This window comes from Myotis davidii, unplaced genomic scaffold (genome assembly GCF_000327345.1).
Source record: "Myotis davidii unplaced genomic scaffold, ASM32734v1 scaffold233, whole genome shotgun sequence".
Lineage (NCBI taxonomy): Eukaryota > Metazoa > Chordata > Mammalia > Chiroptera > Vespertilionidae > Myotis > Myotis davidii.
The window spans coordinates 3,608,852-3,628,084 of record NW_006285917.1 but is presented as its reverse complement, the minus strand read 5'-3'; the positions used below and the strand labels follow the sequence as shown (position 1 = coordinate 3,628,084).

The window sequence follows — 19,233 nt, the reverse complement described above, 5'->3', positions numbered from 1 at the left end:
TGTTTTTTTAAATATATTTTTATTGATTTCAGAAAGGAAGGGAGAAGGAGAGAGAGATAGAAACATCAATGATGAGAATCATTGATCAGCTGCCTCCTGCACATCCACTACAGGGGATCGAGCCTGCATCCCAGGCATGTGCCCTTGGCCAGAAGTGTATCGGGACCCTGCAGTCCACAGGCCAACGTTCTATCCACTGAGCAAAACCGGCTAGGGCTGCAGCAGTGTTTTCACTATATTCTGCACAGTGAGAAAACCTGAAGTCATTTTCAAGGCCCACTTCTTTTTAATTGGGTCAAGTTTCTAAGCTTTCTAAATCTGCATTTTCCGGCTAATGAAAAGAAAATAGAATTCCACTGATTCTCCTATCTACCTACTCCAGGACTTCTGTAAGGATCAAATGAGATGAGGCAGGGGAAAACATTTCACAGACGTTTGGTTAAAGTGTAAAATGTTTGCACCTGGCTATAAAGCAAGCCGTGTTCTTGGGCTGAAGAAACTGCAAGGAGGCTAGTCGCTAGGGAGAGGAAGCCGGGTGTTGCTACGTGACATCATTACCCAGACGGACACTTGGCATATTAGCCTTTTATATAGATAGATAGATAGCCTGTAGCTAAGGAGCGGAAGCCAGGCATTGCTACGTGACATCATTACTCAGCACCCACAGCCACAGTGTCTAGGCTGGGCTGGGCTATGGGCTGCATTTTGTGCCATGGGGTGTCGGCTGCAATTTGGTGGGCTGTCACTTGGGGTGGTGGCAGGGCCTGCGTCCCACTTGGGGGACACCGAGTGTTCTTTGTGGGCTTCTATAAATGGCCAATTCATGTCATGGCAGCTCCTGTGTTGGGCATCTGCCCCCTGGTGGTCAGTGTATGTCATAGTGACCAATCAGACAGTTGGACACTTAGCATATTAGCCTTTTATGTGTATAGATTTCTATTTAAAGAATCGGTGCAAACATAATTTCTATTAGTCTAAAAGATCGCTATAGTGTACATACATAAATATGCTCCCTGAAGTTTCCTTTAAGGAAGGGGTTTCAGAAACTGATTTTGGACAACAGGCATTGTAATTGTTAAAAATTCATATCTGCCCTGGCCAGTGTGGCTCAGTTGGTTGGGCATCCTCCCATGCAACCAAAGGTTGCTGGTTTGATTCCCACTCAAGGCACATACCCAGGTTACAGGTTCAGTTCCTAGTAGGGGGCATGCAGAGGTTACTCTCTCATTGATGTTTCTTTCTCTCTTTCTCTCTAAAAGTCAATAAAGATATTTTTAAATTTTCAGATTTTATGCAATTTTTTTATGAATTGTATCACAGCAGATTAAAATTTATACATTTTCATTCTTTTGTTTGTTTCAAATAGAGAACAAAATTCAAATCCTTTAATATTTTTAAGCATAGTTCTACTCATTTACATGATTAACATGAATGAAATCATTGTAATTTCTCACAACTGAGTAAAAGAATAGTTAGCATAGATCAGCCACATGAACATTTTGTCAAATATGAAGATAAAATTGAATATACATTTTTCTAATTTTATAATGGAGATATAGAAATTAAAATTCTACATTGGTTAATTTACATTTATTTTCTTACAAGTTGTACTTGTTATAAGGAATATCTATATTATATCTATAAATTAACTATCTTGACATTCATATTTCAAATATAAATGTAAACATAATAAAAATTAATTATAAAGAAAAAAAATCTCAAAGATCTTAGTAGCTCATTTGGCTGTTCACCAGCAAGCTGATCAGATTGTCTCCACAACAGCTGATGAAGGTATTGAAACTGGGAGGCCTCCCTCCTCTGGATGGGTCTGAGCAGGGCTCTGCCTCAGCTCTGTTTTGCAACTCTCCTGCTGTTTAAATTGCCTTGAGGTTCCACAGTGGCATCTCCTGAAGGACTCCACAGCTTTTGCTTTAGGACAGTACTGCAGCTTCTGGTTTTGATGACATTGTTCTAAACATTCCATTCTGTCTTTGTGTATTTGAGATTGTGACCTTTGTGTGTTTGATTTTCTTCCTTTGACGTTGTTCTGCTATCTTTCACTTCATTTCATTGTATGTGTCTCCTGCTTCAAAATAGGATCACACCTGTTACTGACTCCTTGGCCCAGGTTTCCACATTATTTTAACCCCAGACCTTTACCTATTGCCCTTTAGGGATAAGACACCACATTCAGAATGTGGTTATGCATTAACATTCTCTAGCTTGTCCTGGTAAGAAGTTTTGGTGACCCAGAGGTTTTTCCCACACTGGGATTACTGTTGTGATTGCTGCTTATTTTGCTAGAGGGTATTTGCTCACCAGTATTCCCGTATATGTGCACGTATGCTGCTTTTGTTAGTTGTTCCACACCCCTTTCATCATATTCTTCTATGTTCAGGCCTACCTTTGAGATTGTGCAAGTGTATATGACCAACTTAAAATGAAACAAAAGAAAACCCCATGTTTTATCCTCTCTCTCTCAAGTCTCTGGTAACTCATCTCAAGGATAGAGGCCTCTTGATGACTTCATCTAATTGTATGAAATCTTTGAGAGGCGCATTTTTTGCATAAAGCTTATATGGCAGAGATACCCAAATAAGCAGCCTTTCAGCTTTACATTCACCATACCCTTTAAATCGTTATCTCTTCATTTTTGTCTTTGTTTTTTCTAGTTACCCACTATCATTGGTGGAAATGAATAGACAGACAAGATCTTAATTACTTATTTTAACCAAAATACTGGGTGCTGGCAATGCATAAGACCTAGCCAGAGCCAATTACTGCCAGAGATACAAGATGAGTTAAGACCAGCCTCTGACCTCAAGTTATTTATACTATAGTAGAAGAGATAGCACAAGGTATACAAATCGAGACTATAAAAGATAAAGTCAAATAAGTACTTAAGACAGTTCTAAACAAAGTACAGTGGAAATTCAAAGGAACATGAACCTAAAACCAGCTACTGAAATCTGGAACAGCATTTTGGAATGCTATAGAACATTTCCAACTACATAAATATTTAGTAGGCCTCTTTGTGTGTGGAGGGTGGGATGTATTGTCTTTTATCTCATTTTGATTTAAAAGTTCCTTCCCAAGTGAGGATCATAATGGAAAGAATATGGAATTATTTATTCCAGCTCTGCTCTTCATTTGCTAGGTTTCGATAGTGTCATAGTCACTGTGAAGTGGAGCATACATTGTAATCAGATCTGTCCCCATATGCCTTCAGAAGGAAGTCTGCCATCTTCCTCTTGGGGCGTCTCTTTCCTCCTGAGTTGTCCAAGAACGGCTTGGGATATAGGTAGTACAAAAGGAATGGTGGGCAGTTGCCACACCCAGAAGGGAAGAGCCTCATAGTCTGCTGCTGCGTCCCGGTGCCTCAGGGGGTGCTGTGATTCTGCTCCTGACTTGTGAACAGTAATGCCGACCCACTGCTAAGCCTGCTTCCCGCGTTAGCCATTCTGGTGGAGGAGCCTTCTGTGCTCGGCTGGGCCAAGGTACCATCTTGTATTCTCAGGGCAGAGCTCTTGGTATGGTGCTCCTTCAGCCCCAGGCACAGCATTTTCCTGTTACTTAAATGGCCCAGGAAGCTGTGGATCAGGATCTGTTCAGATGCTGGCCACTTCACAGACCCAGAACTCCCAGCATCCCTCTCTCCCAGAATCCACCCTAGGAATCAGGCTGCTGGCCCTTTTTCCAGATTCGAAATGCAAGCACTGTCATTCTCTCCTGCAGGCAATGAGTGAGGTTAATCTCCCCTCCTTCTGAGGAATGCTCTCAGTGACTCAGAGGTGCTTTAGCTCCCAGGGGAGATTCCCTGAGTGGTTCAAGGTATCCTCATCCACCCTTTTTGGGATGGAGTGGACTGGAGACTCTCCTTCTAATGATTCAAGGTGATTATTGACACATTCTCACTAGAGAGAAACAGATTAATCTGTGGTGGGTGTCCTGCTTCCTAACTGGTATCTATTAGATGGTGTTATTGTGAAGATAAAAGGAGATGGTGTCATGAAAGTTAAAAGAGCCATAGAAATGTATTATCTTTGTTATTCTGTCATTTCCTGTTTAAGTCCCTTCAAAGGCCGCGCCTTTGGCTTAGGACCAGTGACCTGACCTTCCTTTTCTTCTCCAGCCTCATTCTGTATCATTTTACATCTTTCAGGGCAGTCTTTCTTAGACTTGTCAAGATTTTTCTTCCTTACTGGACTTTTACAAATACTAGATACCATGCTTTTGTATGAGGTGGCTTTTACCTGTCTCTGCCTAGCTAAAGCCTACATCAATGTCTCTTTTTTATAGATCTTCTCTGAAGCTCTAATACAAATTAAATTCCCCGTTACGTGGCCCCAGAGAGCCTTGTTCTTTTTCCTTTTCTGTATATCACATATAAAAGATGTGTGTGAATTGGTGATCAGTTATTAATATATTTCTTCTCTGGACACTAGCACCAAGACCAATGAGTGTGTCTGCTCTGTTCACGCCTAAGAAGTTGAATGTTTTTTTTTTCCTTGATTCTCAAAGCACATCCTGCTTGACTGTATTACTCTCACAGGTGAGAGTATCTGTGAAATCATCAGCAGAGGCGAGAGATGAAAAGCTGAGGCTTGCTTTCTTCCATCTTCCTGAATGGAAAGTTTTGCATCGTTTTATACTAAATAGCAGCTTCTTTTTTTAGGTTATCATTGTTACTGTATTCAAACAATAGAATCACAGAAGAGTCTGATGTCTCTTTCCACATAAATTATGTACATGTTGATCATGGAGAAAGAAGGCTTTGTGTTGTAAAAGAAGTTAAAATTTGCGGGTTTTCTTAAACTTACTGTTAAACCTCTTAACGGCATCACTATTTAAACAAAATGGTGACCCCTAGTGGATATTCTGCATAACGGACTGAAAGATCAGGAACCCCCCCAAACTTAAGCTGTCACTGTATGAAAATTAGTAAGTAATCTTTTTCTTTGGATCTCAAGTATGTTTCACACTAGAATTTAGCAGTTTTGAAGAATGCTTGATTTAAGTTTACAGCTGTCATTCTAGCATTTAACTGTATTTGGTGCCTTTTAAAACTACTTTGATTTTATATATAACTTTAAATAAAACACTAAAAAATGTGAGTGCTCACCATAACCTAATTCCTACTTAGGAACTTTTTGTCCCATCTGATCGTTATAATTGTATATGAATGCAGGGGTTGGCAAAAGTAGGTTTACAGTTATGAGTACACAAAACAGTTTATTCTTGTTTAATTATTTATTAATTATGTTATTTTCCAGACAAATAAACCTACTTTTGCCGCCGCCCCGCCCCCCCCCGTAGTTTTAACATACACAGTTGTAATCATATTATATACATATTTTGTATTCTTTTATGGCTTGACTAGAGGCTGGGTGTATGAAATTTATGCACAGGTGCAGCCCCCAGGCCTGGCTGGCCATCAAAGCGCGAGCATCTGTCGTGGAAGCGCAGGTCCCAGCTGACCTCTGGGCCCTGGACAGCACCTGGGCCCCCAGACCCCTCACGCCCCCCTCCACCTGAGTCACAGCACCTGAGTCCCCACAGGGAGATGCAGTGGTGCTGTACGGAAGCCAGGCGGGCATCACGCTCTCTCCCCATCGACCTCACAGACTGGCTCCTGTGCGAACCCACGGGGAGCCCAACCAGCCCCTGCAGTCCCGGCAGTTGCGGCCCAGCTCACCTGAAAGAGGCCGCACAGGTGCAGGGTGGGCTTCTCATGGGCTTCCCCAGCATACGAGCCCTGGCGCCCCAGGGGAGGGTGGCAGGGGGAGTGAGAGTAAGCTCAGGGGGAACACCCCACATTCTCACCACACCTCCGTCCCCGTCACCCCTGCCCCCAGGTAGCCTGCGAGAGGTCGCGCATGTCAAAGATGCCCGCCATGTTCCGCGCTGCCCCTAGTAGTCAGTGTACGTCATAGCGAGTGGTCGAACTCCTGGTCTCCCAGTCGAACAACCACCCAAGGGGACAATTCATATTAGGGTTTTCTTATAGAGGATGTTTTATTTAGACCTTTTCATGACTATGTTTCATAGTCAACATATTTTTCATGGTATATACTGTCTCGTTATGTTGATATATTGTTAATTCTATCTTTGCTTTTGTCATCTTACTGTGGTAGTGAAACTGTACATACCTTATGCTAAGTAGAGAAATCCCTATTTCTGGGGCCCAGGTAATTCCTGAGGTCCGGTTGGAGTGTGAAACCCTGGCCAGGGAATGATTCATTTTTAAGCAGCATCTTGCCTGCCCAGCTGACGCTGGACATGCTGTTAAATAACACCCTGCTGTGCTCCTGTGTTTCCAGACCCCTCACTCCTCTCTTTGGTGAGACCCCAGCTGCATTGTTCTCTGCCCCCTTCCACAACAAACTGTTGTCCTGGCACGGAAGCTAAGGTGGGAATGAGCCTTCCAAAATTATTTTAATCCAGCCACAACGTAATTTCCCCCCTCCGACTCCGAATATGCATTGATTTGCCAATGCTTTTGGGGAAAGAAAAAGGAGACAATTGATTTTAGATGATAGGAAAAGGATATCCTGCTCATAGTGTCATAATTTATTTAGGAAGCTGAAGACCAAATATTACTTTAATTTATGATAAGAATCTGCTCTATGTGGTGTGACCTTCAAATTAAGAAAAACCAATATCATTTTTTATTTTCTTCTTTACTCTTAACTATTATCTTGATGTTCTAAAGACAGCGTGTGTTATTTTTATAATCCAAATAGAGAACTTTTCTAAGTTGTAGAAATCCAATAAAGCCTATGGAAAAATATATATCGTCCAAAATGATTGCTATTAACATTTTTCTATATTTGCTTCCAGTTTTTTCATTGCATAATAAAATATATTTGTAACTCATATTCTAAAAAGTAAACTCAAATACATGTGGATAAAAGTTTGTAGAATTCATATATCAATTGGAGAGTAATTATTCACATTCAAATAAGATTAACAGAGTTTCATTACTAAGCGTCTCTGTTATACTTAAAGTGACTCCATTACTAGGAATTCATTTTACCCTTTTCTCCCTTTACTTCTCTTTTAGATAGGCTCGCTTGAAGTAGATGTATCACACATTTTAATCAAGATTATTGTGTCAGGAATCCATGTTTTTTGTGACAATATGATTTGGGCACCTGAGGAATGGTCACTGAACAAATTTGTCAGCCACTTATTGAAACTGCAAATCAACGTTTTGTTTTATTTCTGGCAAGCTACAGGAAATGTTTGTCATGATTTTAGACCAAAAAGAAACCTGGTCTGCTTGGATGACGAGGTCCCTGAGGGAGCTGAGATACACATTGCAGAGCATCATTCTGATGTTGCCTGGTGAAGAGCTTGTTGTGTTGTGAGGCTTTTTTTTTTTTTTTTTGGTGCCAGTTCAGTAGCTCTCTTAGCTCAGTATCATCTGACTGTGATTCTCAGTTCTCATTAGATGTCTGGGTCTGTGTTATATTTCCTTGTGGTTTGGTCTATGACAATCTCTAGATCATCTGAGTGGAGATGTTCATTCTCTCTAATTCTTCCTCAAACAAAAGTATTAACTCCCAGTTCCCCTGTCACCCCCCCATCATGTCTTTATTTCAATTTTTATTCTTTAGCTGACATTATCTTCTTTATCCTAATTAATTGCATTGCAAAATTCTAAGTAAAAGCCTACGGGAGAGTGTTATGGTAAAAATACATGAACCGTTTTTGTCCATCTTCTGTAAAATGCAAATCCATGTTTATTCCTTTCATACTCTGGATTACTAATGCCTGATTTGGAAGTACCATATTTCTTAGCAGGGTGGTTTGGTCAATCCTAGCAAATCTGCTTATTTAATTTATTTTTTATTTTTATTTTTTTAAATATATTTTATTGATTTTTTACAGAGAGGAAGGGAGAGAGATAGAGAGTTAGAAACATCGATGACAGAGAAACATCGATCAGCTGCCTCCTGCACATCTCCTACTGGAGATATGCCCGCAACCCAGGTACATGCCCTTGACCGGAATCGAACCTGGGACCCTTCAGTCCGCAGGCTGACGCTCTATCCACTGAGCCAAACCGGTTTCGGCCTGCTTATTTAATTTAAAAAATTATCAGCGATAAGTACTTTAGCTATATATTCAGTATGGCCCCCAAAAAGTAATACAAAGCTAGTGTTTTAAACCTGATGCTCTGTTTAAGTCAAAACATTTTCTCTGTGCATATTTGCAGGCAAGGTACCTCATGTGTGCTAATGTGATTTCCTTCCTGTGTCATCTGACCATGTAGATAAAAATAGCCCCTTCCTATTTGTTGCCCTCTATTTAAAGTTAATTGGAATATGTTTTTTAACTTTCTTATTAAATTTATTGGGATGCCATTTGTTAATAAAATTATATAGGTTTCAGGTGTACAGTTCTATAATATGATACCTGCATATTGCATTGTGTGTTCACTACCCAAAGTCAAGTCTCCTATCACCATTCATCCCCCCCGCCCCATATCCTCTTCTAAGTTCCTCAACTCCAATTGGAATATGTTTTAAATAATTTCTCTAATGAATGGCCGAAGGTTTTTAGAGGGGCTTTTTGCAGAATCTTTCACATGAAGGCAGGTGATTAAAAAAACACAAATTCTTGTCTAGCTGCTGACTGTAAATCCTGAAGCATTTAGATACTTGCAGACTAAATTATTAATTCTCATTGCTTTCCTCTAAAGCCTTGGGAGAATTTTCACAACCTTTTTAAAAAATATATTTTTATTGATTTCAGAGAGGAAGGGAGAGGGAGAGATAGAAACATCAATGATGAGAGAGAATCATTGATCGGTTGCGGACTAGGGGGTCCCAGGTTCGATTCCAGTCAAGGGCATGTACCTCAGTTGCGGGCACATTCCCGGCGGCTGATCGATGTTTCTCTCCCATCGATGTTTCTAACTCTCTATCTCTCACTCCCTTCCTCTCTGTAAAAAATCAATAAAATATATTTTTAAAAAAATGTGAAAACTTTTTATACGTGCTTCTATATGCACAGTGCCTAGCACAAAGCAAACACTTAAATATTAGCTTTTATTGTTATAGCCTGGGAGTGGCAAGCTTTTTCTGTAATGAGGCAGATAGTAAATATTTTAGGTTTTGAGGACCATGTGGTCTCTGCCACAGCTACCAACTCTGCCTTTACAGTGTCAAAGCATCCATAGGCAATGTGTAAACAGATGAGCGTAGCTGTGTTCTGATAAAACTATTTATAAAAATAGACATGGGCTATAGTTTGCTGACTTCTATTCTAGAGGAATAAAACTAACAAATGAAACAAGACATGAAAGTATTAAGAATTCAGTATAACTCTCCTGTGAAATAGATTATCAAGAGAATTTAGACTGATTTAAAACTTCAGTTTGCAACCTCAGACAGTGCCTTTCAAAATCTCAGTGTTAAAACATGTTCTGCTTGGTTAACGTAGTTTATAATAAAAATCTCAGCTATCAGGAACCATAAAAATAAAACATTTCTAGATTCATAACAGCACTTTTGTGGAGAATTTCCTAAAATATTCTCTTTTGCCTTCTTAAAAACCATGTATAAAAAAATAATCAAACTTAAAAAAAGTAATGACCTTTGCATTATATCTTCTGATTTTGGTGAGGCCTCAGTTGGTGATTTTTGTGCTCCACGTGGTGCCAGTTTGGGTCACTAAGTGCTTTCACCTGGTGTGCACAGGTTGGTCTGGAAGGTCCAAGATGGCTTCACTCACATCTGGTGCCTTGGCGGGGGCAGATAGGAGGCTGGGCTCAGCTGGAACTGTCAGCTAGACCTCTTACACACGGCCTCTTAAGCATGCTAATAATTTTTTTTTAAATGATATGACATGCCTAGCCGACATGGCTCAGTGTTTGAGCCATGAACCAGGAGGTCACGGTTCAGTTCCCTGTCAGGGCATATGCCCGGGTTGCGGACTCTATCCCCAGGAGGTGGCGTGCAGGAGGCAGCCGATAATGGTATGACATTATGAGTCCCAGTTCCCATAGTACCATAGTACCCTCAGCCTTCACTGAGGTCTGTGGGACTGCTGCTTATACTCCCTGGACCACTGTGCAAGCAGATCTCAGCTGTAGTCTGGAGCAATGCAATTTCTGGATTAGTGACATCATATTGTAGTGGACGCCTAATTTGCTATGTGTAAGCTGCCTTGCTGGGCACAACTAAGTGCTATTAAAGAAACTTAAAATATGTCGTATAAAGAAGGAAATCCTGCAGTGTGTGACCAGATGGCTGAACCTGGAGGATATGGTGCTGAGTAGAAAAGCCAGTCACAGAAGAACAAATACTATATGATTCCACTTATATGAGGAATCTAAAATAGTCATACTGATGGAAGCAGAGAGTAGAATGTTGATTGCCAGGGGCTGGGGAGAGGGGGAAATGGTGAGTTATTACTGTAATGGTCAGAAGTTTTACTTATATAAGATGAATGTTCTAGAGAACTGCTATGCAACATTGTGCATATAGTTAACAATACTGTATTGTGCACTTAAAAATTATTAAAAGGGTAGCTCTGACCATGTACTCAGTGGTTAGAGCATTGGCCCACACACAGAAGGGTCTTGGGTTTGATTCCTGGTCAAGGGCCCATAACTTGGTTGCAGGTTCGATCCTTGGGGGCCCTGGTTGCGGTGCCTGCAGGAGGCAACCAATTGATGTGTCATTCTCAACATAGATGCCTGTCTGTCTATCTGTCTCTCCCCCACACACATCTTCCCTCCCTTCCAGTCTCTAAAAAGCAATCGAAAAATTATCCTCAGGGTGAGGATTAACACAAAAAAAATTATTAAAAGGGGAGATTTCATGTTAAATGTTCTTTCTTTATTTAAAAAACTAGAGGCCCAGTGCATGAAATTCGTGCATGGCGGGTGGGTCTTTCAGCCCGGCCTTCACCCTCTCCCAATCCGGGACCCCTCAGGTAGGGTCCTTAAGTCTGGCCAGCGATCAGTGCCTATCAGGACTTTCCTTACTCCCAGTTGCCAGCAGCGGGCCTGCCATCTGTGCGGCGCTATACCCCGCCCCCCTTGGCCACTGGTCGCTTCCCTCTGCAGCGACAGGTGTGGGATGCGATCGCTTGGCTGGTCTGGACCTCCTTCTGCGGGGCGATCACTGGCTGGCCCTGCACACCTGCCACAGCATCACTGGCCAGTGGCCTGGGCCTCCCTCTGTGGGGTGATCGATCACGGGGCTCCCATATCGATCGCCCTGTAGAGGGAGGCCCGCCCACCTGCCGCAGCACCACCAGCTGGGTAGCCTAGGCCTCCACCTGTGGACGCCAGCCAGGTGGTCTGGGCCTCCCTCTGCAGGGCTATCATGGGGTAGATTATGACTTTGGAGTTAATACCATTTTTTAAAAAGGCACTAAAAAGAGAACTTAAGGTGTTTTTCTTCTGCTTATTTTACCTGCTTTTTCCTCCCTTCCCCATATTCACTTGTTTTTTGTTTTTGTTAATCCTCACTTGAGGATATTTTTTCCATTGCTTTTTTTGTAATATATATTTATTGATTTCAGAGAGGAAGGGAGAGGGAGAGAGAGCTAGAAACATTAATGATGAGAGAGAATCATTGATTGGCTGCCTAGCCCTCTGCCCCCAGATTGTGTTTGTCCCTGTCCGTCGTCCCTTACCTCACACTTAGCTGTGACCTTGAACTAGCTCCCCACCCTGGTTGTGGCTCATGTGGGCTCGGGGCCACTCCTGGTCCTCCAGGTCCCAAACCAGCTAGGGCTCCATTGATTTTTAGAGAGAGAAACATTGGTTGATTGCCTCCCCCATGCACCCCAACCGGGACCAGGGATCGAGCCTGCAACCAAGGTTTGTGCCCTTGACTGGAATCAAACCAGCAAACCTTCAGAGCCAAACTGGCCAGAGCTCTTCCCCATATTCTTGATGAGACAGTAAATGTTGAGAGGGCAGAATAAGGGAGCAGACCAGAGACTGGAAAGCACCACTTCAGGGGTGACTCCAGTGGAAGAGGGCCTACTAAGTATGACTTGAATCTATGTTTGCATAATAAGCACCCTGCTTTTGCTTAAATGATCTGTTTATTTGGAGTAACTTATGTTTGGGGAGGTTAAGGCTCTGCAAGCTGTTCTTTGTACTATATGTAGGAGTAGGGGTCTTATACCTGCTCCACCAGTTCTTGCAGTCTCTGGGATGTCTTACTCATTTGTATAGATTTTGCTATTTCTTTCCTATCACCTGTTCACAGTTATGGCTTTAAGATGATTATTTTTTCACCTGGATGTCTATCACTTTTCGGTATGAATATTATAGCTCTCTCACCCTTTACTATAGATGGGGTAATAATACCTCCCTCAGAGTGTTGTAGAAAGAATGTGAAGTGCTAAGAAAATGTTAGCTATTATTTTATCGGATAACCATCTTCCAAACTTCCTTTTTTAGAAACTGATTCAGCAGCACAGAAAGAACATAGAAACCAGACACCTGCTCCATCTGCAGCTCAAACTTCCGCTCCTTCCAAGTACCACCGATCTCGATCTGGGGGAGCCAGGGATGAACGATATCGATCAGGTGAGAAGGAACTGGAAGTTATCAGTGGCATAGTTTTTACTGACTTAGTAGGAACTGTATCCTGAGAGCTTCTAACGTTTGTTCTCTTTCCTTGAAGTACCAACAGGTCTATATTGATTCATTTATCAGTCATTTATTGAGTGCCTATTATGTGCCTACACAGTTTCGGTCACAAGTGTAGAAAAATACACAATTAATGGAAAGTGATCTGATTGTAATTCTTTTCTTTTTTTTATTTAATTGATTTTTAGAGAGAAAGGGAGAATGAGGGAGAGAGGGGAGAGAGAGAGAGAAGGAGACACCTATTTTGTTGTTCCACTTGTTTATATATTCACTAGAGGCCCAGTGCATGAAATTCATGCATGGGTAGGTTCCCTAGGCCTGGCCTGTGATCAGGGCCGATCAGGGCTTTCCAGCTGTGGGCCGGGGCCTTCCTTTGTTCCACGCCACCCCCTGGTGGCCAGTGCACGTCATAGCAAGTGATCAATCTCCTGGTCAAACTTCTACAGGGACAATTTGCATATTAAACTTTTATATAGAGAGATAGATAGTTTGATTACTTCTTACTTTTGCCCTTACTGGAGATCAAACCCACAACCTTGGGGTATCCAGAGGACGCTCTAACCAACTTAGCTACCCAGTCAGGGCCTGATTGTCATTATGTTAAGTCCTTTAATGTTAATCTTTTGGGCAGTTAGCCACCTCTAACAAAACAAAAGCCAAAAGGACTTTAAAGGAGTATTAGTATCACCTTATTCAGCTCAAACATTAGTGCTGGAAAATGATACCTAGCTCTAATGTGCTTCTGGCAGAGACGTCCAAAAGGTAACTGTGTCTGGGGACTGAACTTCGGAAGTGATTTCTTTATCAAAGATCAAGATGAATTGTGTGCTGGTGAATGAGTCAAATACAGTTAACAGGGAGCAGTCTGTTCTTATCAAAAAGAGGCTTTGCTGATACAGTAACTGTGAACATCTCCTTTTCACATGCATTTATGAGCCTGGGTTTATCATGTTAGAAAATAGTTGGGTGTTTTTATTTGGTCTGTGCCCTGATGCTATGAATCCTTGTGGCAGAGAAAGATTATTCAAGTGAGCCTTTAAAAGCTTGTTTAATATGAATAATTCCCTAGTTTTAGCAAGTTTGCTAGCACATGTTTCATATCTTATGCAAAAATAAACTTTTGGAAAGGTATATTTAATTGTTTAGTGTGAACATTTGATTTGCTGTTGTTCTCTTATTGAGAAAGTGCTTTTTCTGAATATAAGCAGTTAATCATTTATTTTCCAAGACAGCTAAGAGAAACATATTTCATCTAATATAAAAAGGATGCTTTTTATATTTCAGCATAACTAAAATCAGGTGTTTTATATAAAATGACATCATAGATTCAATTTAATATGGCAATCTTGATTCAACTAAGTAAACCTCAGGGACACTGAAACAGTATAATAAATATAAGTACAGTAGAAAATATTTCACTTCAGAGCTAAGAGTTAATTAATATTGTGGTCTTAAAGTGATAGTGCAACAGTTTGGAAATATCTTACACTTTCAATCTTCATATACTTTTTTTTTTTAATATATTTTATTGATTTTATACAGAGAGGAAGGGAGAGAGATAGAGAGTTAGAAACATCAATGGGAGAGAAACATAGATCAGCAGTCTCCTGCACATCTCCTACTGGGGATGTGCCCACAACCCAGGTACATGCCCTTGACCGGAATCGAACCTGGGACCTTTCTGTCCGCAGGCCGACGCTCTATCCACTGAGCCAAACCGGTTTTGGCAATCTTCATATACTTTGACGCAGAAATTTCACTTCTAGGAATTTATTTTAAACAAATACATATGTGCACAAAGATAAAAATGTGTATTTATGTATGTATGTGTGTTGTAGTAATATAATGAGTAAATAAATTATAGTACTTATATACAATGGAATTCTATGAAAGCTGATTTTAAAATTCTGTGAAGGCTCACCAAAAAATGAGGTAGATTTGGAGAGATGTACAAAATATATTTTAAAGTAACAAATGCAAGATATTATGTACAATATGACCCAATTTTGTGAATAGTAATAATAATACTTTCATATATTAGTATGTACAAACACACAGAAACATGGAAAAATATGTACTCCAAACTATTGAGGTGCTGTTATTTCTTTTTTTATAATATATCTTATTGATTTTTTTACAGAGAGGAAGGGAGAGGAATAGAGAGTTAGAAACATCAATGAGAAAGAAACATCAATCAGCTGCCTCCTGTTGTATGCCTGCAACAAAGGTACATGCCCTTGACCGGAATCGAACCTGGGACCCTTCAGTCCGCAGGCCAATGCTCTATCCACTGAGCCAAACCGATTAGGGCAAGGTGCTATTATTTCTAGGAAGTGGTGGTTCTAGGGAAATTTTTCATTTCAGCATTATATGTGTTTAGATCTTTTTTCAATATATACATTTTTCCAGTTTTCTTATTGTGGTAAAATACAAAATACATGTAACATAAAATGTATATATATTAATTTTAAACAAAAAATGGCAAAAGATATTTTTAAAGTGATAGCCATAGATAAGTGATTTAAAACCTTAAATCAATTATTGTTCTTATTCTTACTCTAAGTGTAGATTCTTCTGATTTATTGCTGGGAGTTAAATGCAGTATTAACTCCCTCTGTCATCCTAATTGAGAACTTTTGCTTATCTCTGTCCAAATCTAGTCTCTGACCTGGTGACATTTACTACGGTGGCTGCCACTGGTACACCGAGACCATTTTATTTCTGTTTTAACATACTTTCTCATACTAAGGAAGGTAATTGTATTCAGTTCAGCAAGTATTTATTATAGACTTCCTATGAGTTGAGCACAGTTTAGATGCTAGAGAAACACAGATGAAAACACAGCAATCCTTTTATAAGTTACAGAGGCAGCACGGAAGAGGGTATGACCAGGGAAGGAACCTGGGCACTGGGTATGTCAAGGGTAAAGACTGAGCCATTTTGAAGGATGAATAGCCATTTGCTATATAGATATCACAGGCTAAAAAAAACAAAACCACAATTTATAAAAATGGGGCAATGTGAAATGCAAAATTAACGTTTCACTACGCCTCCCCATCAACACCGAGTTGTGCCAAAATTAACGTGGTATCCTAATGTTACAGAGCTTAATAGTGGTCCTCCGTCTTAATGTTAGGTGGTTGGTACCTCAGAACTTGTAAAAATGGCGTGACTTTGTTGGCTTGCAGGTAACTCCTTGAAGTGAACTTTTCTACTTACTGACCTAACCTAGCCACACATCTGCCTTTTAGTGTATGTATGTGTGTGTGTGTGTGTGTGTGTGTGTGTATCTGTTTGTCTGTCTATCTAAAATAATGTCCTAGAAAAAATAAAGAAAAAAGTGGAAGCCGAAACCGGTTTGGCTCAGTGGATAGAGCGTCGGCCTGCGGACTGAAGGGTCCCAGGTTCAATTCAGGTCAAGGGCATGTACCTGGGTTTCAGACACATCCCCAGTGGGAGATGTGCAGGAGGCGGCTGATCGATGTTTCTCTCTCATCAATGTTTCTACCTCTCTATCTCTCTCCCTTCCTCTCTGTAAAAAATCAATAAAATATATTAAAAAAAGAAGAAAGAAAAAAGTGGAAAAAAAATGAGTAAAACAATGTCCTAACAGGTAAGAGTGCTTGGTGTCTGTTCTGCCCTTGGCCCTTAAAGCCCAGCTGTGCCACTTATGTACCATGTCTTAAATACGTCATAAAAACAAGCCAAGAATAGAAGCAGCTACTATAAAACTGTAAAATAACATTTTCCACTTATCTTTTTAAGAAAGATGAAAAAGTGGTCTGCTGCTGTCTATAGATGTGAGAAAATGGACACTCTCCTACCCTGTTGGTAGAGTGTTATTTATCAGTAATGACATTAGGCATTTGGGAATATGTTTGTTACCCATTTGTGCTTCTTCTATAAACTACCTGTTCATTCCCTAAGCCTATTTTTTTTTAAATTGGGGTTTATTTTTTCTAATTTATTTGCAAGAGCCTTTTTTTTTAACTTAAGGATATTAACATTCAATTTCCTTACTAGTTATAATGGTCTGTTCAGATTTTCTGTTTTTTCATGATTCAATTTTTATAGGTGGTATGTTTGTAGGAATTTATCATTTTCTTTTTTTTAATGTTTTTATTGATTTTTAGATAGAAAGGAAGGGAGAGGGAGAGAGAAATAGAAACATCTATGAGAGAGACACATTGATTGGCTGCCTCTGGCACACCCTGGACCTCTTGGATCCACTGAGTCACACCAGCCGGCTATCAATTTCTTTTAGGTTATCTAATCAGGCATATAATTATTCATGGTAATCTCTTTTATTTCTGTGGCATTGGTTGTTTTTGTTTGTTTTTCTTTCTCTTTTTTTCCCTTTGGTTGTTTTTTTTTCCTCTTTCATTTCTGGTTTTAGTTATTTGAGTATTTTCTCTTTTTCCCCCCTGTAAATCTAGTTTAAGGTTTGTCAGTTTTGTTGCTCTTTATTTTTTTTTTAATATATTTTATTGATATTTTACAGAGAGGAAGGGAGAGAGATAGAGAGTTAGAAACATCGATGAGAGAGAAACATCGATTAGCTGCCTCCTGCACACTCCCCACTGGGGATGTGCCCGCAACCCGGGTACATGCCCTTGACTGGAATCGAACCCGGGACTCCACTGAGCCAAACCGGTTTCGGCAGTTTTGTTGCTCTTTAAAAACAAAACCAAAAAAAAAACAAACCACAACTTCTATTTTCATTGATTCCCTCCCCCCCCCCCCCTTTTAAAATTCTCTATTTTGTTTATTTCTGCTCTAATCCTTGTTATTTCCTCATTTGGCTTACTTTGGTTTTAGTTTGGGGTTTTTTTAGTTCCTTCAGGTGTAAAGTTAGATTGTTGACTTGAGATCTTAAAATAAAAAACAAAGCACTATAAAAACAATGTCAGAAGACAAATGACAAACTAAAATAAAATATTTCTAACATACATCAGAGATAAAGAGGTACTGTACCTTACATATTAAGAACTCTTAAAAATTAAGGAAAAATAAACTCAGAAACCCAATGGAAAAATGGTCATGTGACATGAGCATTCATTTCACTTACAGGCAAATAAACAAAAACAAACATTAAATAGCCCTTAAGTACTCTGTAAAGATGTTTAATCTCACTAATGATAAAAGAAGTATAAATTGAAAGTATACTGAGATACCATTTCTCAGTGACCAAATTGGCAACAACAGAAAAGCTAGACAACACATTCTGAAAGTGAGGCTATGGGTAAACAGACACTCATATACATTACTGGTAGTAAGGCACTTCGATAAAACTCTTCTGGAGGGGTATTTGGCAAGATGTAACAAAATTAAAAATATATTCACTTTTTGATTTAGGAGTCTCACTTATAGGAATTTACCATGAAGATATACTCTCATCAGTATAAAAATATAATTGCATGAGGCTCTTTGTTGCATCATTATTTATAACTAGAGGTTCAATGCACGAAATTTGTGCACTCAGGGTGGGGGAGAGCGGGGGTCCCTCAGCCCAGCCTACAACCCTCTCGCAGTCCAGGAGCCCTCAGGGGTTGTCCGATTGACAGCTTAGACCTGCTCCCCCCGATGTCAGTCACAAGTAGTGGGTTTCCATGTATTCACATCTCTGGCTATGAATTGGGGTTTTCATGAGCCCCTCCTCAGGTTTGATAATTTGCTATATCGGCTTACAGAAAGAACCCAGGGAAATACTGTGATCAGTTCATTATGAAGGCTACAAATGATCAGCCATATAAAAAAGGTAAATAGGGTGAGGTCCAAAGGGTCCCAAACCAGAGTGTTTATGTTCCTGTGGTGTTTGGGATGCACTATCCTGCTGTCCTGTGGATGTGTTCACTAACCAGGAAGCTCTTCCAGACCCTCTTGTTTAGGGTTTTTGTGGATGTTCCATTACATGGGCATACTTCTTAAATGATTAGTCATTTAATCCCTAGCCCCTCTCCCATCCCGGGAGGATGGAGGGTAAGGTTGAAGGTTCCCGGCTTCTTTTTAAAAATATATGTTGTTACTGATTTTTAGAGAAAGAGGAAGGGAGTAGGATAGATAGAAATACTAATGAGAAAGAAACATCATCAATCAGCTGCCTCCTACATGCCTCCTACTGGGGATCAAGGCCACAACCTGGGCATGTGCCCTGATCGGGCTTTGAACCGTGACCTCTTGGTTCCTGGGTTGATGCTCAACCACTGAACCACACTGGTTGGGCCCCACCTTCTAATTATGGCTTGATCTTTCTGGTGAACTGCCCACATCCTGAAGACACTCCTATCACTCACAAAAGTACAAGGGTTTTAGGAGCTTAGTGTCAGGAACTAGAGAAGAGACCAGATGTATTTTTCTTTTTTAGAGGAGAGGGATGTATAGTTCTTATATTGTTTAACTACAACATTGGGAAGTACCTATGGAATATGTATAAAAGCAAATGATCCTAACTGTATTATTCAGTAGAATAATATAACCACACCAAAGAGGGAAAGGGTAAGAAATAACTCAAATAGACTTTGAACACAGTATTTTAACTCAGACTAATGACAAAAAGAACTGCAAACAAATACTGAATTCTAGTTTAAAAAAATTATTTTTATGGTAAT

General features: G+C 40.1%; 1 protein-coding gene across 4 annotated transcripts in view; it reads left to right on the top strand.

Moving 5' to 3' along the window:
• Nucleotides 1–19,233, top strand: part of DIP2B (disco interacting protein 2 homolog B) — a 113,959-nt gene that overhangs the window by 7,769 nt on the left and 86,957 nt on the right. For all 4 annotated transcript variants that reach the window (XM_015559640.1, XM_006757088.2, XM_015559638.1 and 1 more), the window contains exon 2: nucleotides 12,434–12,562. The gene's annotated coding sequence lies outside the window, so the exon portion shown is untranslated. The remainder of the gene's footprint in view (nucleotides 1–12,433; nucleotides 12,563–19,233) is intronic.